The 23512-nt window shown below is 39.6% G+C and overlaps 1 long non-coding RNA gene across 2 annotated transcripts in view; it reads right to left on the bottom strand.

Moving 5' to 3' along the window:
• Window positions 1-23041, bottom strand: part of LOC104868691 — a 51577-nt gene extending 28536 nt beyond the window's left edge. For both annotated transcript variants that reach the window (XR_782077.2, XR_782076.1), the window contains exon 1: window positions 22747-23041. This is a non-coding gene — a long non-coding RNA (uncharacterized LOC104868691). The remainder of the gene's footprint in view (window positions 1-22746) is intronic.
• Between the last annotated feature and the right edge of the window lie 471 nt (window positions 23042-23512).

Here is a 23512-nt window from a genome sequence, read left to right as displayed (position 1 = left end):
TGCCTTTCATAGGCTTAAGGGCATGAAGGGAAAGACTGCTTTGAGAAAAGACCCACTGCACACCCTGCTTAAGAAAACCCTCTTAAGGAATTGGCTTCCTGGGATTCAGTTCACAATGCTGAGTCATCCAGGCACTTAGAGGCCTCTGTAGTTGTGATCCAAGGGGATCTGGCTACTACTTGAGTTGGTAGCAGACCTTGTGGCTGTGACATAGCACATCATCCATGTGGTACTAGTTTTACTGACATGCAGAGTGCGAGAGTTATGGGATCATGGAGAATTCCACCCAGATTTCAGAAGACATAGGAAGACAGGGAGTTTCTTCCTGAGATGGCAGTGTGTGAAGGCATGAGAGTGAAGCTGAAAGTTCAGCAGAGACCCCAGGAAGTTAGAGAGGCTAGGAATGTAGAATGTCTGCTGAGGAAGGCTACAGGCAGTAAATGGAGCCTACCCAAAGAGAGGCTGCAATCGGAAATGCTACAGTGGCAAGGCTGCCCAACCCATTTAGAACCAAACATGAAACTCAAGGATTTAATATTTTCCCTGCTGGGTTTCATTATTTCCTTGGTGTCATTCCTTTTTATCTCCTTATTTCTCCCCTTTGGAATAGAAATGTTTACACTGTGTCATTATATATTGAAAGTGTTTAATGCTTTGATTTTTATAGGTGCTCACAACTAAGAATTTGCCTTGAGTCTCAGAGAAGACTTTGAACTTGGACTTTTGAGCATTGCTAAATCTATTAACACCTTGGTGACTCCCAGAGATGGACTAAGTGCATTTTGTATAATGAGTCTTTTGCCAGGCAGGTATAAAATGTTATGGTTTAGATCAAGAATATCCCACCAAAGCCTCATGCAGTCACACACTGGGTTTGTGGAAGGCAACTGGATCATGGGGACACATGAACTAGTGTGTTCAGCAGCTGAGTGTGCTGCTGGAAGGTGGGGTCTGGCTGGAAGAAGTGGGTCACTGGAGGCATGACCTGGAAGAGTATATCTCCCTCTCTGGCCTGTTCCTTTTCCCTTTACTTCCTAGCTGCCATATCATGAGTAGCATTCCTCTGCCAGGCTCTTCCACCATCTCCTTTTTGTCTTGAAGCCAGCCAACTATGGTTTGAAATCATGAGCCAAAATAAACCTCTCCTCCTTTAGCTGTGGATGTTAGCTTTTGTATCTCAGTGATAAGAAAGTGTCTAAAATATATGAGACCTCTTCAGTAGGGTCTGATCTCCTGCTCAGTGCTATGGCACAAGGCTGAAGAAAAGAAAAAACAAACACAAAACCAAAAAACCCTAAAAAACAGAACTAAAGAGACAGAGAAATCAGGGACCCAGGACAACCAATGCTGTTCATCCAGCAAAGGCACTGGTTAGTCCAAGCCACTGGTTTGTGTTAGTAATCAGTTGGGATATAAGTGAACAACATACAAGGATGGGAGTAAATGTGAGGACGTGCAGTTGTGCAGTTTCTATGGAAACTAATGCACACAAAGCCCTGGGAAAAAGACAAAGCACTCTCAAATCAGGAACAGAATAGACAAAATATAGAGTTATAATTAAAGCCTTGTCTTCTAGTCAAGAAAGTTTTAATCATGGGAATGGAATTTGGGTGCGAGATACTCAAACCTCAGTATGTGGGTTTTGGCTGGACTGGCTTCTCAAAACAAGCCAAGTGTGAGGTTAACTCTTTATACCCTGCTTGGAGGTAATCAATATTGCAGTCCCCTGAAAAGAAACTCATCCACACTTTATCTGTATCTAGCTATATTCTATGCATCTATTAGAGTTCTTATTCATATATATATGTGTGTATATATATATATATGTATATATATATGCATATGATTATTTTACTTTCTTACTTCAAAATCTAAAATAGTTCCCTTTTACCTATAAGATAAAAGTCCTAACTCATCTTGTATCCTCATATCTATCATACTTTCATTAATGTCCCACCACACTAGATTTTCTCCATTTTCTTTCATAATTTGTGACCATGGATATACTGTTCTGTGGTTGGAATGCCATTTCCTACCCTATTGCTATCTGGCTAATGTTTATTTACCCTTAAAGGCCCAACTCAATTCTCGAATTCTCTCAGAAGCTTTCCCTGGTCCTCTCTGTCTCCTACCTCCATTCCTTGATACCTGGATGAAATCAACTGTTCTTTACCAATTTCCTATAGCATGTAAATATATTTCCTTTCTGTTGTTTATTATTTTACATCCTAGTAATTCAAGAGTCAATCTTCCAAGCACAGCTGTGAGCCTCAAACCAGAGAACATGTCTTAATTTTCTTTTATATTCCCAGAACCAAAGAGATCATCTATCTCATTTAGCAGCCAATACCTATATGTTGAATTATTAGAATTCAAAATTCTGATACCACAGAGGAATCTGGGATACTAAAACAAAATCTACTCATTGTTATATTTCCTTTGTAGGATCTCTACTCATAGAGGATCATTTCATAGTGGACCACACTTAATCTGGTCCATGGAAGTGTGAAAGAGAAACATGTCTACATTTCTTCAAATATCATGATAAAAAGTTTTATTCTTGCCTGAGGTCCAAGAAAAATATGTGTTTTATAAGCCAGGTGATTCTCAAACATCCTCTTACACTTTTCCTTCAATATAAGTGTCATAATCTGGGGAACAAAGTTGTTGCCAAGATACACTAACTGGAGATGTGGGCTGGAATGATCAAGGCCACATTTTTTAGATATAAACACAGACCTTTTTTAGGCTTTTTAAAACTAACCTCTTATCACCACATCTCCTTTCTCTAGAGGGACATACTTTGGACTCTTTCAGAGAAGTTGGCATTTAGAAATATTCATGGGACAGTATTGTTTTTGCAATGATTAGGAAGTGTGTCTGAGATTTAATGGATGGAAACAGGGATGTTAAGTATGTTGCAATGCATGGGACAGTCATACAAAACAAATATTGTGCTAACCAATGCAATGATACGTTGGGTGAGAACAATTTATTAAAGGATAAATCAAACTTCCTAGCTGAGAGCCCTTGAGTTAAGGAATATGTTTAAGGTGTGTTTTCCCCCCTTTGAGTGAGATGAATGAAAACCATAGGAGTCCTAAAAAAAGCTTCTGCATTACTTTAAAGAACTTAAATTCAAAGAAACTCATAGTTTTTTCTTCTGTATGCATAATATGAAGTTATAGCAAAAAACCCTGGAAATAGGAAACTCTTAAAAGAATCAGCAAGAGGGCCAGGGATTTAGCTCAGTGGTGCCGCCACCTGCCTCGTAAGCACAAGGTCCCGAGTTCGATCTCCAGGGCCAAAAAAAAAAAAAGAATCAGCAAGAGAAAACACTTAGTATGTCATCTTGCTACTACAGTATAAGATAGAATAGCAGAATAAAATGGTACTTCCTTTGAAATGTGTTTAATTTAATAAAAACCAAATTAAAGGTAGGACAGTCGCATTCCCATTACCAAACAACCTGCAGAGTGAAAACTGAGACACGCACAATCTCATTACCCTTCCATTTACAAAGCATAATGTAGGAAGAATGTCATTTCTACATCCAACATCCAACAATACAAGGCCATCTCCATGCCTTTAGAGAGTTTCACATACTCATATTATTTGTTGGTGTGGATACAGGAAACTGCCGAAAGATACTTCAGTCACATAAGGCATTTATCTTTTTAATAGGCCACCTTTTGAATAAAGATATTTTCCTTTCCATAGGATGTCTTCTTTGCTTTGTTAAATATTCTTAGCAGCATATAGAAAAGTACATCAGTTTATAGCTTGATAAAATTTGGAGATTTAGTTAAATCCTTACTCAAGATTTAACAAATCATAGAACTTTAGACCCTCATAACTTCAAAGGCCCTAGAGATCACAGGCTTTAGAGATCATGGAATCCAGTCCCCTATTTTGCAGATGAGAAACCCAAGTCATAGGCAGATTAGGGACAATGGAGGTGATGGCTGTCTAGGGCCAAGCGTAGAAAACAGCTGGGTAGGTGTCTCAGTGCCTTGTAGTTACACACTATCTTACGTGTACTTTTACTTTCTGAATAGATTATGGCAATTCAAAATTCTGTTCATTATATGCATTTTTTTAGCTGTTAAGGCTACTATAATGAGCTTGTGACCAAAAAAGAAGAAATATCAGGGGAAAAATGCACTTTATAAAAATGGCAAAACATAACCACCTAACATCTGAAAAACATGCCATATTTCATTAAGCTATTATGTCACATTCAAATACAGTCACGGCAGAGGGATGTAGCATCATTTACCCTCTGGCTTTTGTGTATCAGAAACAAGCAAGCACATCCTTTAGTAAACACATTTTCCTCCCTCCCATATCATTTGTGAATGAATTGTACACCTAACATTTGCTTTGCGCAAGTGAATTTTAAAGAAGGAAACAACACTGTATATTTTACTGTATTATAGCAATAAGCTTCATGTTTAATGTTCTTTGGATCTAATGTAGCAATTGGGATGTCTCTTCAAACTTATAAAATCAGATTTTACTTGAGTTTCTAAGGAGGAACAAAGACACTTGGAATGTGACTCTGTCTTTATCTGAGAGGCTTTTTAAAAAAAAAAATGCATGTAAGACAGATTGCCTATGTATGTAACTCCTCCTTCCTTCCTAGAATTCTATTGTAGGACTACCAACACTGACCACTGGAACAAAATGTCCTCACTTGATAGGTATTGTAGCATTTTGGTAATTAGCTTAAAATACAGTTGATTTGTCCTGCTGCTTTCCCTGAGGCGACAAGCACCTGGAAGCTTGTTTTAAAGGCATTCAATAAGCAGGAAGAGCCACACCTGTTGCATCTGATTTCCTCCCATTAAATCAGGATGAATAATTTAATAAGAACTGCTTATACACTGACATGGCAGTGCCTCGTTAGAAGATAAGACTGAAAGGCTGCTGGCATTTTCACTATTTCTGGCTAGATTTGAGCAGCTTGGTTTTTTCCCTCAATGGCCAAAAACCAAATAACCCAGTAACCTTGGACTTTCACCTAAGTCCTTAGTGTGCCAGATTTTTTCTCCCCTGTACCAAACACCATTGTTTCTTTTGTAACTGCAGCAGACACTACTGGTTGTCTACTCAAATAACTTTCCCAGCCCCCATCCATCTTAAAGTTGAAATAGGCAGGTACTTTTATTTTCCCTGGTGGCCACATGGTCATGTGACCCAGGTCTAAGCAAAGAAGCATAAAGTAAAATCTGCTGAGGGCAATCCTTGACAAAGGAGCCAATCATCCTCACTGGAGAAAAGATAGCCTCTTTAATTAAAGGTGTTGGAAAAACTGGCTTTCAACTTGCCAAAGATTAAAACTAGATCCCTATCTTTCACCATGCAATAAACTAAAATCCAAGTGTATTAAATATGTAAATATCAAAACAGAAACACTAAACTTAATAGAAAGTAAGTTAGATAGAACCCTCAAGACATTGGCATAAAAGAAGACTTTATGAACAAATCCTCAGTAGCATGAAAACTTGCACAAAGAATATGCAACTAGGATCTCATTGTATTAAAAAGTTTTTGTAGTGCAAGAGTAATCACCAACAGAGCTAAGAGACAACCTTCAATGTGGGAAAAAATCCTTACCAGCTACTCCTCAGATGAAGGACTACTATCTAGAAAATATAAAGAACTCAAAAAAATCAGACCCCCCCAAATACAAAGACCTAATTCAAAAATGGGCATCTGAAATGAACATACACTTCTCAACAAACAAGTGAAAGCAGCAAATAAATACATGAAAAAATGTTCAATATCACTGGTCATTCAAGAGATACAAATTAAAACAATACTGAGATTCCACCCTACCCCAGAATGGCTAGTATCAAGAAATCAACCAATAACAAATGCTGGTAGGGCTGTGGAGAGAAAGGAACGCTTCTCCATTTTTGGTGGGAGTGCAGACTTGTGCAGCCACTGTGGAAATCAATATGAAGATACCTCAAAGAACTAGAACTAGAGGTTCCATTTGACCCAGCTATCCCTCTGCTGGGTATCTTTCCAAAAGAATTAAAAGAATTATACCACAGTGATATGTGTACCCATGTTTATAGTGGCACCGTTTGTAATAGCTAAAACTTGGAAACAGCCCAAATGCCCATCAACTGCAGACTGGATAAAGAAGATGTGGCTTTTCTATAAAATGGAGTACTACTCAGCCATAAAGAATGAAAAACTACTAAGTAAAATAAATAAGTCACACATGTATAAATACCAAATAGTTTCTCTGGTGTGAAAAACTATATGGTACATAAGATCCTAATGGTATAACTGACAATGTGAAATAGGAAGAAAAGGGATAAAGGTGCAGGGGAATTGGGACAGGTAGGGGAAAGGAAACAGGGACAAGGAAAAAAAAACATGAGAAAATGAAAATAAAGAATTTGTGAATAGGGAAGGGAGGAGGGGGTGAAGGGAGGGCAGGGGTAAGGGGAAAAAATGAGAAGCAAGACCTGTCATGTAAAGGTACGAGATCCCAATGATGAATGTAACTGTACTGTATACCTAAAATGTACCAATGAACTCAATGAGAAAAAAAAGAATGAAAAACTAGAAACATTTATAGCTAAATGGATGTACATTGATGGTATACTCTGAAGTGAAAAAAAATAGAACACACTTGGGTAAATACCAAATAGTTTTCTGGTGTGAAAAACTAAAAGCATAAATAAGGTTTCAAATAATATAATTGAGAGTGTGAAACAGGAAGAAAATGGCTAAAGGGGAAGTGGGAAGGGGAGGGGAAAGAAAATAAGGGAAAAGACAAACTGTGAAAAAATGAAAAAAAAATCTGCTGAGGGAGGTCTGGTAAGCCTCTTTTTCTCTCGAGAAGCATTTTGACATAAGGACTGTGGACCCAAGCTGTCAGAGTTAAAGTTCCATTTCTACCACTTCTTATGTGTGTAATGCTGAGAAGGTTAATTATGCTCTTTGTTCTTGGGTTTTTCTTATCTGCTATAGAATTAAGTGAATTAATACATAGGGTACCTAGGATAGTATCTGACATATAGTAACTTCCTGTAAAGGGTACTAATGGGCCAGGTGGTAGCACATGCTATAATTGCATTCATCACTCAGGAGGCTGCGGCAGGAGGGTCACTGCAAGCTCAAGGCTAGCCTGGGCTACATAGTAAGACCCTGCCTCAAAGAAAAGTTACTAGTTGCTATTATAATTAATAAAGAAGGAAGCCATGTGCTGAGCATTCCTGGTTCCTGTCTTTGGAAATTACTTTGTAAGATTAGAATGCCTGAGTGATGGCAACAATTTTGTAACCAGGTGAGGAGGGTTCAAAGAATCGCAAAGACTCTGATTCAATGTCTTTGCACTTTGAAGATACTGGCCCAACTCTGGGACTACCTAACTAAAAAATTATTTAAATAAACAGATATTTTAATAGTGGATTTTCTGTTACTTCTTGCTGAATCATCCCATCTAATATCATTACTATTAAACATAGCCCTGCCAACTCTGCTTCATCTGCTCTGTTGGGTTTGCTCACCATGTATTACATCCTACTGTTGTAGAGATGAGATGGTCTCTCTTGACCATCTAAGACTGACATTCTTTAATCTGCTCTGGGGACCACAATTAAATAGACTGTAAATTTGACACCTTCCTCCTGTTTGGGAATCAGGATTTATGGAGAAGGAGGTGTTATTAATCCTTCTTCTACTTTACCCAAGTATGACCTAGGTGTAAAACATCAGGCATTCCCGGCTCCTGTAGGGCTGGCTGTAGCATACAAACACCCTGATGGACTGCGAGTTTCTGATCAGAGGATGTTGCGTCTGGAGTGTCTGTCAGTCTCTTCCACCTCCCGGTGCCCTACCATGTAAGTACTTCTGGGAATCCAAGGCCACCACATGTTTGGGTGTGGGGGAGCAATGAATGGCTCACAAAGAGCTCATGTGCTTCTTTGTCAAGATTACTGCAAAGCCACCTCACCTTGGCACCCCCACTACAATTATGTTTCTTTCAGTGAAGTTTGTTCTCCACACTTCTTGGCTTTCCACATCACAGACTATTCTGAATGAAAACAGTGATCTTTCAGAATGACAGAGAAAGGAGATGTTATAAAAGTAGAAACTCTGGTACTTATTCTTCTCCAGACAGTTGGCTTCTTGCTGGGTATCTTGCATTTCTGTTTCTACATCCAACATTGATGATAAGCCCCTAAAGATTTCTTTCTATCTCTGTTCTTCACTGACATCACTGCAAAATCACAGTAAGAATAAGGAGAATGAAAAGAAGGTCACTTGTGGGTTCTAGAATTATATCTGTTCAGGTCAGGAATGAACCTACTGTCACACCTCTGAATCATTTTCAATATTTCCAGTGAACTTGTAGATAATTTTCCTTTCACATAAAATTCAGAATGAATGAGAAGAAAATTTCTCTAGCAAAATCTAGAAGGAATGAAAGGCACATTCATCTATTGTCTGAATCTGTTTTCATTTTTCTAAGCACATTATTACATTTATTATGTGCCTAAACTCCCACAAGATGTCACGTGTAAGGCTCATTCTCACATGTAAGCTGCATTCTCAAAAGAGACCAGACCCTTTTTGGAAACTAGTGTAAATGCTTCAGAGGTCAGTAGGGTGCTGGTTAATGAATTTCCCTGGTGCTTAGCTCCCAGTGCTAACTCCCAGGCTGTGCTTTCTTGAAGGCACAGTTTGACTCAATGTACCCAGCATATATGTGCCAGCACATCATTGTGGACAGGGACCAGGGTCTGTAGAACGGCCAGAAGCAGAGCAGTGAAAGCTCTTTATTACCCCTCATACCCCAACAGCATTAGATTTGCCTAGCCTCCCTTCCGTTAAACAGGCCATTTTTTCCTCCCAGGGCTTCCTGAGTCCTTAATCCTTCTACTGAGAAGGCAGGAAAAGAGGTCAGTGCAAACGGGCCTTGAAAAGAAAAATCCTGGGTATCTTGTAAACAAGAAAAGCAGAGATTTCTGAATTCTGGCTCTGACACAGAAAAGCCCTGTCTCCAAGTCCTGCTCGTGGTAATTGTCTGGGGACTTGCTAAAAAAGTCTTCCTACTGATATTAACTACCATGACCACAACCCGGGGAGAAACTCTTCAGAGTATCCACAGTCGATTTGTGGGAAGCAAGTAGGCCAAGCAGTGAACCACAAAGTATGTCTACACCCATCCACGTTGTTGGTGGGAATGTAAACTAGTATAACAACTAGGAAATCATTACAATGATTCCTCAAAAAAGCTGAAAATAGAAACTCCATCCAACCCAGCTACTCCCCTTCTAGGTACCTTCCTGAAAGAATTAAAGACATCATATTACAGTGATACACGCATGGCCATGTTTATAGCAGGACGATTCATAATAGCTAAATCTTGGAAGCAGCCTATATGTCCATGCACAGATGAATGGATTTAAAATGTGGGATTTATATATAATAGAGTACCACTCTTGTATGAAGAAGGACTTTAATCATTTGTAGGAAAATAGACACACCTTGACTCTATAAAGTTAAATGAAATAAATCAGACTTGAGTTTAAATATCATATTAAATTCTCATATTATATGAGAAGCCCAAAGAATGAATGAATTGAAGAGCACAGTAAAAGTGAGACAATAGGAAACAGGGAAATAGGTCTTTTACAAATGTGAAGGGGACCAGGAGATGTCGGGAGGGGGAGAGGAGGAGGGAAAGGGGACACAGAAAGAATAAAGATGTGTCATGTACATGTACTAACACCCACAGTGAATGTCTTATATGTTCTGCAAACACGTACTAGTAAGAATAAAAATTTTTAAATAAATACATTAGAGAATATTTGTTAGATGGTTCTAAGCCCTGCCAAGGCTTAAGTGTGTCACATCTAGTAGCGTGCCCACTCCCCTAGCACTGAGTGTGGAAGTCTTTCTACCCTCCAGCACTTAGACTGCCAGAGGGAGACAGGGTTATTCTATGCGAAATATTTGAACATTTACATGCTGGGCTGAGTGATAGTATGTAGAGCTGTGTTGTGTGGGCACGAAAAAATCCCTGGGGTTGAAGCCATTAAAGGACACTTGGTGAAGCCACAACCCCAGTGGCTAGTGCCCTGTCAGGGAGATAGTGAATTAGAAAAGACTGAGATGGAGCAACTTGTTTCATCCACAGAGGTTATCAGTGAGGGTCAGGAATGCAGCCAAACAGCTTGTGTTGGTCTGACTCAAACTTTGTGCTTAGTTCAAAGTCATGATTTATACCTTCAAATGCTCTTTCCTACAAACACAGAGATATTGCAAAATGATTTATTTTAAATAAACAGTTGAGAAATGTTTTTACTGTAGCATGTGGCCACGCAAGAACTAATGTGTTTGATGGCTCTTTCACATGAGAAAGATGACAAGTCAAGACCTCAGTTTCCAGAAAACAAACATTCATAACTTTGGTCACCTTTTGCTAGTGAAGTAACAGGAGGAGGGACTGAATGAATTCCAACCTTGTATTTCACTTTGTCTTGACTCCCCAAATAATTAATGAGTTTTAAAGCAGCAACTTCTGAATTCTTTGCTTTGTTCTAACATGCAAACTATTTAAGAGGAAATCAAGTCAAGGGAGTATTTAGAGGGAAGAGTACTGATGCCTAGAGTTTGCTTTGAAATGGATCAAAAAGAGATGATTATTGGGCAAATAGAAGGGTAGTTAGATGTGCAGATATGTAATAAGGTAATTATAGAAAGATATTAATAAAATATGGCTACGGGTCTGAGCATTCATATAAATTATTTAACTTTCAATTTAATTATGAAAACTTTCATAATAATATAGTGAGAAAAAACAAATCAGAGTGTGTGTGTGTGTGTGTGTGTGTGTGTGTGTGTTACTCTTCTAATAGAGAACATTATCTGAAAGGACATGGAAATAAAATAGCTTAGACTAAGTTTTAAATAGAAATGAAGGGTAATCATTGTGTATATGACTCTTTTTTAAAGGAACTCTCAAGTCTATTTCTATTAGAAAATTGTTGATGCCAGAAATTCTACCACTAGAAACAATCTTTTGAGTTAAGGGGTTATTTTACAAAAACCTCTTGGGATTCTTGGAGAACTACCAGATTAAATTCTATTGTCATAATACTCAACTGCAAATCAATTTGTGACCACTTCTAAATAAGATTTAGTTAAAAGGGTTAGAATAAAGAAGAAGGAATGGAAGACATAAGCACTGACTGCCTTAGCAGAGAAGTGGGAGATGATAAAGTACTAGCTGAAGAGGTATTAAAGATCAATTTCATCTTCACAAGCCAACCCAAATCCTGATCTTAATGTATGGTGCTGCTGAATTCTATACAATGAATTTCTGAAACTACAGCGGGGTGTCTTGTGGCAATTTAAAAAGGCATTTAAAGCTGTTCTTCTATGGTTCTTCTATTTAATACCAAGGATTCAAGTTCAAATCTTATCCTTCTAGAGAAAACAGAGTACCAGAGGTTGTTCATCTATGATTAGGTTTAATTTTTGACTTATGAAGTGCAATTAAAAATATAGTGAATGTCTAAATTTAAAAAGAATTCCTACTGTAAAAGACCCAGTACTGTTAATCTCCTAAACAGTCCCCTTCACTTCATGCACACTTGTCCCATCATTACTGACATTTCCTAAAGTGGTTCTAGAAGTCCTGTCTTTAGCTGAGCTGTTGTGGCTGACTCGATGTCCTGAGAATTCAAAACATTTACCTTTCATGATCATTTTGACTTTCGAAAAGACCCAGAAAGTGCATGGTGCCAGATCTAGTGAATAAGATGAATAAGGACACAATGTAATGTGTTTTTTTCATAATGTAATGTTTTTACATGCCTGCCTTTCCATTGGATAGCATTTGACAGCAGCCATTCAATTCACCATATTTTTATCACACCCCATAAAGACATGAAAGGGAACTTGCAGAACTGCTTCAAAAAGTGGCAAGAACTATGGGATAAGCATGTTCAAAGAGAGAGGGAGTGTTTTTAGTAGTACTACTAGCCAATGTGTCTTTTACTATAAAACATTCACTATATATTTTGATCACACCTCTTATTTTCCATCTACGGAGGAGGGCATTTTCATTTTTTAATATTTCACTACTTCTCTTCAGAGACGTGCCTTTTCTCAGCCTGGTTTCTTAAGAAAGCAGAGCCTAAGGCATGGGTTTATGTGTCATTATTTTATTAGGGAATATACACTAAAGACCTGGAGGGAATGGCAATGAAAGTAAGACAGGAAGAAAGATAAAATCATTACAGGAATGTATTAAGGTAGCTACTACTAAGCATAACTGATTGTTTGATATCACAGGACTATCTTCCACGAATCCATGTAAATAATGCCTTAGAAATGTTTCTCTAAGGGAGATAAAGGGAAGAATTTATCCCATTTTGATATCCCATTGGTTAAAGGTTTACTGTGCAGGATTCATTATCCTGCACAGCCAGAATGTACATGTATGAAGGTTGCTATCAATTTCTCTGTCTTGGTATCCAACAGAGAAATCCCACAGTAAGAGGTGACAGGTGTACTGGAAGGATATGAGGCAAAGTGCTGTCTGCTTGTGCTTTAGGAAGCTCTTTCCTCCCTGACATCTGGGATGAGAGCAAAAGAGCTGAGAGATCTAAAGTGCTGGACAAAAGCCATTGAAAAAGGTCAACCCCTGACCATACAGTTGGCTCACTTGGCATTCGGGAGCTTCTATTTTTCTGAGAACAAGATGCTCTCATTTTTATCCCTAGAGGGAAGATACAAGTCTAATCAGTTAGTGTTTCCCTCAAGATGGTGGCAGGTGAAGTTCCAAAATGATTCAAGGCAATAGAGATAATAAATAATATCAGCCTTCCAACTGTAACTGGTCCTAAGAATAAAAATATATAATATATATATATTTTTTTAAAATATATATATAAAATGTATATATTGTATTAGTCAGCTTTTCTGTTGCTGGACATAATACCCAGCCCCACAATTTAAATGAAGAGAGGTTTAATTTGGCTCATGGGTTTGGGTGATCCAGTCCATGGTTAGTCGGCTCTAAACCAAAGGCATTATGGCAGAAGAACACAGTAAATTAGAGCTGCTTAGAACATGGTAGAACAGGGAACAGTGCCAGCTAGGAAACAGGCCATGGATCTGACATAGACCCCAAGGCTATACTTCCTTGACCCACCTAGAAACACCCAGAAGTGTGTTCCACCAATTTCCCTTCCCAGCAAATCTTATCAGGGCATGGTGACGCTCGCCTATAATCCCAGCATTTGGGAGGCTGAGGCAGGAGGATTGCTGTGAGTTTGAGACCAATCTGGGCTACATAGTGAGTTCCAGGTCAGTCTCATACATAGTGAGTTCCAGGTCAGTCTCAACTACATAGTGAGGCCCTGTCTCAAAAAACAAAAAAGAAAAAAAATCTTTTAAGCCAATCAATTTGATACTTTAACAGCCACATACATACACATATTATTTTCTATTTCTTTTGTTCCTTTAGAGGACCCTAACCAATACAATCCTCCTCTTTTCTATCTCATTTTAGATTTCTGTCACCCTTGACCAGCACTCAGTCAAGGTTTATACTGCATTCTCAATAGTGTGATCAGGACTTTTATTACCAAAAAGTTTGAGGTCTTAATTGCCTTGCTGTTGGGGTGTGATTACTGTAATTATCCACTCATAGAACTGTAATTGTCTTAGTTTGGTGATGTGTCAACATAAGGAAGCCAAAGTGACTGGGTGGAAGTTACAGCTTCAAGTTTAGCAGAAAACTTTCTGACCTGTAGGAACCAGAACTTCTACACCTGGAAACTTCTAAGATTATGGGGCTGGTAAACACAAGCCCATACGAAGCTCACTGAGAGTAATGATGAATGATGCCATGCCTTGTTTCCAGACCCATGTGTTATAACTACTGGGGTCATAATATTATAATTGGCCATTAGTTCAACACACAGCGCATGCCCAAAGGAGAATGCTCTTGCTTTCCTGGGTATTTTCCCTCAAACTAGTGACTAACCTGGGCTTTTACTAGCCCATTCTACCATTCTATTAGACTGGTTGCTTCTGGATGACGGAAGTATGTGTGGTAGTTCCTAAATTCTATTGTCATACCTCTTTTTTTTGGTTGCCATTAAGTGGGTCTCAGCACCTGAGCTTAACGTAATGTTATGCAGGCTACTACATCAATAGATCAGCCATTATGAAAGACCTTGGATTGTTATGCTGGTTGAGAAACTATGGAAAAGGAAAACAAATAGCTTATATACAGATTAGGTATTAATTCCATGAGTAAAGGTAAATTGCTACTCCTTCAGGGCCCATAGAACTTCCCTGCCACAAAATGACTTCTGGCCTCATTAAAAATGTTGTCATATCAAGGAATCAATAACAGTTTTGGCTTCTGACAAGTCACAATAGCTATAGCAGCCTTGGAAAGAAGGAGCCCATGCATTTGAACCTATTGAAAGGCTTCAAACTTGCTACTTCAGTCACTCTGTTTATAGCATAACTGCACAGGAGTCCACAGCATCAGCCCCTGTGCCCTTGTTGATGAAATATTCTTCTTTGATAATCATAAAAAGTCTCTACAATTTGTGTCCTATATTTCAGGTCAAGCCAAATGCCTCTTCTCCACACCTTTTTGCGCCATTTGATGGGACTATTTTCCCCCAAAAATCTGTAAAATACATCTCAAGGGCTATTTGTTGCATTGGGATGGGGATGGAGAGAAAGAGAAATATTTCTCTACTCGTCCTTCTGGTCAAAGGTTCAACCATAAGACCACTAGTTCTCTAGCATTTGTAGTCACTGAATACATATGAACATCTAATGAGGTCCACAGAGAAGCCATGGTAAGAAAGTGAATGGTTTCTTCAACAGATGAGTGTATAAAGAAAATGTGGTATACATACACAATGGAGTCTTACTGAGCCACAAAAGATAGTCTTGACTCATTTATAAGAAAATGAATGCACTTTGAGAACATAATCTAAGTGAAATAAAACAGACACAGAAGGTTGAATATTGAATGTTTTCTCTTCTATAATAAACCCAAAGTATAAATAATTTTAAAAGAAAAACAAAAGATAGATGACAGAAAACAGAGAGATAGACTTTGTGAAGATAGGAAGGAGATATGGGGAAGAGGAGTTGGGAGCAAGTGGAGGGGAAGTAAAAAGAATCAGAGAAATCAAAGTATAATACCTACATGTACCAGTTGGAGACTGGATAAAGATGTGGTTTTTCTATAAAATGGAGTACTACTCAGCCATAAAGAATGAGAAACTAGAGTCATTCGTAGGAAAATGGATGCATATTGAGGCCATACTCTTAAGTGAAACAAATAAGACACACATGTATAAATATCGAATAGTTTCTCTGGTGTGAAAAACTAAAGTGTAAATTGTATAACTGTATACAAATTGTATAACTGATAATGTGAAATATGAAGAAAGGGGCTAAAGGTGTAGGGGAAGTGGGAAGGGTAGGGGAAAGGAAATAAGGGTCAAGAAAAAATATGAGAAAAGGAAAAAATGGAAACAAAGTCTTTATAAATAGGGGAGGGTGGAGGGGGTAAAGGGAGGGCAGGGGTATGGGGAAAAAATGAGAACCAAGACCTGTCATGTAAAGGTACAAGATCCCAATGATGAATCTAACTGTACTGTATGCCTAAAATGTACCAATAAACTCAATGAGATAAAAAAATACATATATGTACCAATTCCCCATGATGAATGTATTTATTATATATCACAAACATACACTAATAAAAATTTTTTAAAGAAGGTAAATGACTTAAGTACAGTTATGGGGGTGGGTAGAATCAGGCTGCACTTGTGTAAAGCCCCCTGGATCCCATTCACAGCTGGTCATTGCTGCAGCAGCTGGAACAAGGCAAGAGAGACTGAAAATAGCTGAAGTGAAACAGAAGTGTTGAATACATTCTCATAAGCACATTCCCAAAGAAGGGTGACCTAATCAGTGAAGCAATTCTGACCTTACCATTGAGTTTTACTGGCCCCTGAGACTAACTACATTCTTCTCACCTTGTAGGTAATCTTGGGAGGTCTCGGGGGAGAGGGTTTCTCACCCTCTTGAGCCTCTTTCTGTGCTTGTGCACCCCGTGACAACACCTCTGCTTGCACCCTGTCCCTAAGGTAGGCAGCCTCTGGCCCACAGACAGATAACCTTGCTACTGCCAATGTTCTGCTCTAATGAAAAGCCTTGCCAGTGCCTTAGTCATCAGAAAACTTTTGCAAAGGAAAGAGATGATGTGTCCCTTGTTTTATGCTCTACTGGGAGAGTTTGGTGGTTCTACTTTCCTAGTTTTATTTATTTTCTCTAGAGTCAATATACGACATCAAGATAATTGGGCCAGGAAAGGTTCAAATACAGCCTCTGAGCTGAACCAAGGCTCATTATTCCTTTTGATCCCTAAGTCCTATTGCTAAGCCCAGCTTGCTGTGCTAGAATTTTACTGCTCCTGAGGATAAATTTTCTCTCAGGGACTGCACAGCTCTTGCAGTTTTATATTGGATAGATCTTTCTCCCTCAAATCATTTTCCTCCAGTTTGCTAGAGGACACAATACAAATTATTTGTCCAAGAGGTTTCTGAAAACTCTTGTAAACCATGACAACTGGGTACTGAAGGTGCTATTGCCTTAATTGCTCCCACCAGCAATATCTGACCATCAGCTCTGGCCCAAATCTTAGAGCTGCTGGATCCTTAGGACAAACAGGCAGGCAGGCAGGCAGGCAGGCAGGCAGGTGGACAGACGGACGGATGGACAGACAGACAGACAGACACACACACACACACACACACACACACACTAAAGTCATTGATATAAAGGTTTAAGTTGTAAGATATTTTACAAAGATTCCTGCTAAATGTTTACAAATGTTGCATCTTCATAGCATCTTTCACCATTGTGCCAACTTTGATTTGATAACTGCTTTTTTTTTTGTACATCTCAAGTTTGGGTACAAAATAAATTTGGGTTTTGCAGTACACAGAGACCAGTAGGCTTCGTAATATTCCCTGGAATCAGAAAATGTTAACAGGAAAATACACAGTAGATGTCCTCCATGCCCAGAGCTAATCCACACCCATTATCATTACCTCTCTGCACATGGAACCCAAAAGATGACCCCAGCACAAAGGGGATGCTCTTCATCCCCTGCAAACTTATTATGGATCCCAGGCCCTGTCTTTTCAGACTTTGGGTGGGAACTTCCTCTTTGTTTTTTCACTGTCCCTTGGACAAAAGGGAGGGAATTTTAAACTAGCCATGATTCAAGTTAGTCAATCCAACCCTGGCTGACATAGTAGCAAAGAAAGCATTTTAAATGATGTGGCAGATAGGCTGGGCTACCTGCCTTCACGGAAATAGTCGTGTTAATGCTCACTTTAAAATGCATGTTCAGGTCAGATCCTGGGACAGATTCCTGGATGCTGCTAGTATTGTTCTATTGGGATGTCATTTTGTGGTGCTTTCCTAAGTACAGTGGTCTTGTTGCCATCTTCCTTTGGGTAGTGCTACATACAGTTGGTATTAAATATGCTTATTAAATACCTGGATGAAAGAATTAATTGTAGAAATTATTACTCAAACTAGATGGCATGAGCTGGGGATGTCTATCTTTTAACTGATAAAGGAATTTTCATTGTAGGAAAAAGTTTTCTGCAAGAGAATGTGTGTGTATGTGTGTGTGTGTGTGTGGCCCATTTTAACACTTGTCTAGACATTGATAAATACAGACTAATACAGGGTCACAAATGCAAAGATAGGTAAAGAGTACAGCTATATCTTATTTGATATATTTCATCTGTACTTACTTTTATATTCTTTAACAAATTAGAATATTAGACCTAGAGAATATCTGTCAGATACAAAAACGGATGTTCGAAGAAATGAAGTGACTTACTCAAGGTCACACATGCATACCAGATTTTGGACTGGAGCCCAGATTTCCAAACTCCATTAGGCATTTTCCCCTCTGTCTCTTGTGCAGTAATGAGGCTTTCTGCTTGGCTATATTTTTGCTATCATGTCACATGGATGTCTCCCTCTTTAATTTTCAAGTCCATTGTGCCTGGAGCAAGCCAATCTCATTTCTTGAGAAAGGCTGCTGAAAGCGTATTTACATCAGTAAATTTAAGTTATTCTCAGCCTTAATGACATTTCTAATGAACCGGGAGAAACATTACTATGAAAAATTTCCAAATCAGCAGCCACCTCTTTACTTCACTAGCTATGCTAATTTTAAGAGGGGCAATATTATTGGTCAGAAATGCCATGAGTTTCCCTCCCATCCACCCCCCACTTCTATTATTCCCTGTATTTAAAAGAGCCTGAGAAGTTATCAACTTTGTTCCCCTTAGACATATCCATACTGGTACACTCCAGATGTAAGTGGATTGTCTGTTTTTAGTAGAATCTTCCATCAGAAGTGCTCTTTAGTTTCTAATAATTTTCTCTAGAACTGAGCCCCATATAAGCACACACCACACACAGGCACAGTGTGGAGAGGAAAGAGAACCCACACTACCCTAGAGGACCATGGAATGCATTGCAGATGGAGAAGGGTGCTCTATCGGAGAGATTTCCTGGGAGGCAGGCCCCTCGAGTCACATCCTTCTCAAAGGACACATCTAAGATGTGACTGAGAGTTAGTATCTGGTATCAGATCTCTGGATTCATCATACTGTATTCTTTTCCTTTTCTTTTTTGTTGGCTCTACTAGGGACTGAACCCAGGGCCTACACATTGAGCCACACACATCTCTAACCCTTTTTTAAAATTTTTTTAAAAATTTTTGAGGCAGGGTCTTGCTAAGTTACGAAGGTGCCCAGGCTTGGCTGGTATTTGTGATCCTCTTGCCTCAGCCTCTTAGAGTGCCAGGATTACAGGTACAAGCCACCATCCTTGGCTTTCTTTATATCCTTGTGAAGAAGTCTTTCCTACCACAACCTCTCATCATATTTTTTCTAACTGCAAAGATATAAAAGAGTAGATGACTACTTCTGTATCAGTGGGAGATTGTCTGTATGACTGTTGACCCTTTACCTTTTCTAGGCTAACTCATCATCCCAAAGGGCATATGTGTAACCCCTCACTTTGCCTAGCAGCTACTGCTATAAAATCCATGAATGCACTTTTATTGACAGCATACTGAGCTTTTAGAAGATGGAGATAACATATAAACACTTACTTGAGAAACTTATGATTACGGGGAATGATGGATATTTTTGATGATGATGACTAGTATACACGTTAGGCCCTTTATTGACTCATTTGGTCCCTCACATCAACCCCATTAAATATTATTATTCATAAGGAAGCTGAGACTTAGAAAGACTTGTTCCAGGTCACATGGTTAATTTACAACAGAGCCACATTACCTTTCTTCAAAAACCACTTTGTCAATCACTGTGAAAAGGCAGACAATTTCAGTAAAAACGGTAGGAACTGTAGGGAGCATCCGGTAAAAATGTGTATACAAGATAACTTGAGTGTTCCGAGGAGCAGTCTAACCTGAGGAATTAGAAGAGGCTTCCTGGAGAAGATGCTCTCTCACCCCCAACCTCTCAGATCGGGGCAGGGAACACTTACACAGTCACAAAGGTTGATCACCACCCCCATTTCCCTAGACCTGCCGTCAAGTCCTCCCCCACTTCTCCCTCCTGCACATCTGGCCAGGATACGGCTTTCCTAAATTCTGTTGGTCCTGCTGACTCTGACTCAGAGGGAGTTCATCCTTCTGATTCTGCTGCAGCTACCACCCCCACTCGAGTCGCTGAAGTCCAGTACCATCTAAAGCAAGTAGAATTGGCTGCTTCGCGAACTGCCTCCTTTTCACCAGTGAGTGAACCCGGCTGGCAAGCAGGGAGAATCATTGCATTGAACCCAGATGTATTGGGGATGGAATGATTCCATTTCAAACTTGTTGTGTCATACTTGAACAATATAAGGCTTCTTTCCTTCTCTTGGACAGGCCACAGCTGCAGCCTTTCTATGGTGCTTTGCAGACTCTTGTCACAGTTTTAATGATGTGTAGTTGGTTTGAAGTAAAGTCTGTCAGTTCTCATGAAAATAATTAAATTTTGGTCCTCTGCTATATATTCAGTTCCAAACGAACACAGGGCTCATTATTCAGAAAATAGCAATGTATTTTCATCCCCAAATATTAATTGTGTTGCTATATTTTCACCTGATGGGATGATGAGCTCATTATCGAGAAGGGTTCACTCATAGGAAATGATTGGTTAACATTATCGAGAAACTGTTGCTCAGAGAGAATTTGAAAGGACCAGACACTGCAATGCTGAGAGGGTCTTTGGCCGAAAAGAGGAAGCTAATTATCATTCACAGTCCTAGTGACATTCCAAGGCAAACCAGGATGGCCCTTATGTGATGTCCAACATATTTGTAGAAGGTCTCTGACTGCATTTTTTGTGTGTGGCAATGAACACATTATCTAGAATCACTTATTCCTCATAAAGATGGGAAATGAAACAAGGTTTATATGTTTGCTCTCTAATCTTAAGTTTTATGTCAGATGGGCATGACTCTTTATCTCTGTTTCTCAGCTTATGGATTGCCAATAGTCTTAATTTCAAGGGCCTGCCACATAAGTAGCTGCTCAATAAATATTTGCTGAATGAAAAAACAAAGTTGAACTGCTGTTCAGGTTTTCCTTCCTCCCTGAAGTGGTTTTCAGCCAGATATTTTATTGCAAATTTCAAGAAGCAATCTAGTTTTTCTAGCCCTGGCTCTGAAAGATGCAGAGTGATTCACATTCATTTTGGTTTATATTATACAGTATTTATGATTTGCAAGGGAAGAGTGTTGAGAGGGAAGAGGAGAGGAGAAGGGAGGAGGGGAAGCAAAGAAAAGAGAATCATCAGGATTTGGGGGGAAGATGTGGGATAGAGGAGAGTAAAGGGCTTGTAGGAGAGAACAAGAGTAGTGAGAGAGCCTGGCTGGAGGGCAGACATCTAGGAACGCAGCTAATGGCCTAATAGCAGCTTTAAATAGCTCAGGGTTAATTGAAAACAAGTGATGTGACCTGGTAGTCTCAATAAATGTGAAGCAGAAAGAGCCCCTTGGGATGAATGTGTGTCCAAAGACTGAATAAAAAGTAAAGAGAGGGAGAAGAGAAGAGAAGAAAATCTTCTCAGGTTAAAGGGAAAAAGCTAGTCTTCTTAGAACTGACAACTGTCAGGAACTTCATTTTCATAGTGATGAGAAAGACTCCAGTTTCTAAAAAGAACTTTCTAGGGAAGAGACTCTAGAAATGCTCACAAGTCATGCTTCAAGTCAGAGTGTTGGCTACAAGGGAGCAAAGCCTATTTCTGCCAGAAAGCAGACCTGACCTAACTCAGATAACCAGGACTTTCCCCTTGTGCAAAACTTGGCTTGCATCATTGCTTGCTTTTTCTTCTCTCTCTCTTTTTTTTTTTGAGACTGACCTGGAACTCACTATGTAGCTCAGGCTGGTCTCGAACTCACAGAGATCCTCCTGCCTCAGCCTCCCGAGTACTGGGATTACAGGTGTGAGCCACTATGCCCAGTCGGTTGCTTTCTATACTGGCCAAAGTCAATATTATGGTTTTGTCTACCCTGCCTAGTGACTTAAAATGTTCATAATCAGCAAGTTCTTCACTACATCTTTCCTATGTCTCTCTTGCTTTAACACAAGTCCCTTTATGCCTTCTGTTTCCAGCCTCAGCAGAAGAGATTAATTAGCGTATATCCTCTGTATAGTACATTCTTCATACTCTTAGGTCATTCATTACCCGTCTCCCAACAAGCAAGGCTTTGAAAAATAACTAAATAGATAATAAAATCTATTCCTGCTGTCTTTTCCTAACACATCCTAGTACACAGCTTCATAGGCCTGCCACAGGAAATAGAATCATAATTAAAAATTTTCAGATTAGGAATTAACTACATATTTTGTGAAAAAACATTTAGCACAGATTATCACCTAACTATTACATAATCCTCTGAACATTTTTACAAGACACCATATGGGCAGGAATGATTACCTCCACGTGAAAGAAAACAGAATATGTTTTTCCCCACCAGGTCATCAACACAGCCAGGAAAAACCTCCAATGTCCGGACTTGAACTTTCTTGCTCTGCCTACTGCCCAAAATATCCTTAAGAAAGAAAAATTCTCTTTTAATAGAAGCATGTTAGAGGTCCAGGAAAATTGCAAGATAATCTGAGAATTTAAGCCTGGAAGGGGAGCTTGTTCCTGATCTTGGCCACTTTAGAATGTGAGCAGGATACGAGGCCCTAGGCCTCTCGATTCATCCTCCCTTGTGTCAGCGTTTACACCCCGAAATTCTTTCTCCAGAAAAGAGCCTGCAGTAAATGCTTGTGCCATTGAATTAGTTCATAATGACAACTTTCTCAAAATTTTCCATTAGGCATCAGCTCTCTTTAAATTACACTGAAGAGAAAGGTCATCATCTTTCGTGACGCTGAAACAAGAGCATGAGTCAGAGAACAAACAGGGAAGTGATGGCAGTAATCCCCACATTATTTTTTAATGCTCCACGTGGTACTGCAGGCTCCTCACAAGATCCAGACCTAAAGTAAGTCTATTTTCCCTTCGGTAACTGTTTTGCTTTTGTACAGACGCCCTAATCTCCAGGACAGCTGGGTGCCTACAGAAAAGGCACCACATTCCTTTACCTTCACATGAGTCAGATACCTACCCAGCAAGACTGGCCTCCTTTGCAACAGGGAAGCAGATGACCAACTCCGGATCAGAAGAGTGGAGCTGGGAGTGTTGCAGGCTTTCTCCTGGTGGATAAGGTGGTTGGGTCTATCCTTAGCCCTTCTCCTAAGGGCAAAAGCGTCTGTGAAATTCCACCATTAAAGATTCCTTCCCTTCGATCTCCCGGGAGGAGACAGCAAACCACATGGTGAATCATTAACAAGGCATTGGGAGTTTGTTCATCAGATGGCTTCCTCAGGAGAGAGGAGGCAGGATCCCCCAGCTGCCTGGGAGCTGCTAGGAGTGAGGATAGGAAGGTGGGAGCGTTTGCAGGCACTCTTCCATTGGCAACGTTGCCTCTGCCCTGTCTGAGGGGAGGACAGTGACGGCTATTGGAGGAGTGGGAACAGGGATCCCAGCCTCTCTCCTTGGTCCAGCAAGCCAGTGGTTTTGAAGACTCTATGACTAGTTTCTGCGCATTGACCTATGGAGCTGGCACACTTACCACAGTGCTGCTCTCAGAATGAAGCCCTCACAACTTCTATCTGCACCCCTAGATTTCCAGCATGGAATGTTCCTGGGTATAAGGTCAAGTTAGGTCAGTAGAATCTCAGCTCTGGTACCTTGGCAATTCTTTCTGAGATGAAGGCTTGGTTTAACAAAAGGAAAGTTGGTAACTACCCAGTTGCTTGTTGGGTGAGTAGAACTATTTACCATGTACCGTGTTAGCAGTGTCCTGTCCTCTCTGTCCTGAACAAGCTGCA

This window comes from Fukomys damarensis, unplaced genomic scaffold, assembly GCF_012274545.1.
Source record: "Fukomys damarensis isolate Sample0158 unplaced genomic scaffold, DMR_v1.0_HiC HiC_scaffold_17, whole genome shotgun sequence".
Lineage (NCBI taxonomy): Eukaryota > Metazoa > Chordata > Mammalia > Rodentia > Bathyergidae > Fukomys > Fukomys damarensis.
Note: the sequence above shows the minus strand (reverse complement) of the source record. Positions and strands in the feature narration are given on the sequence as shown.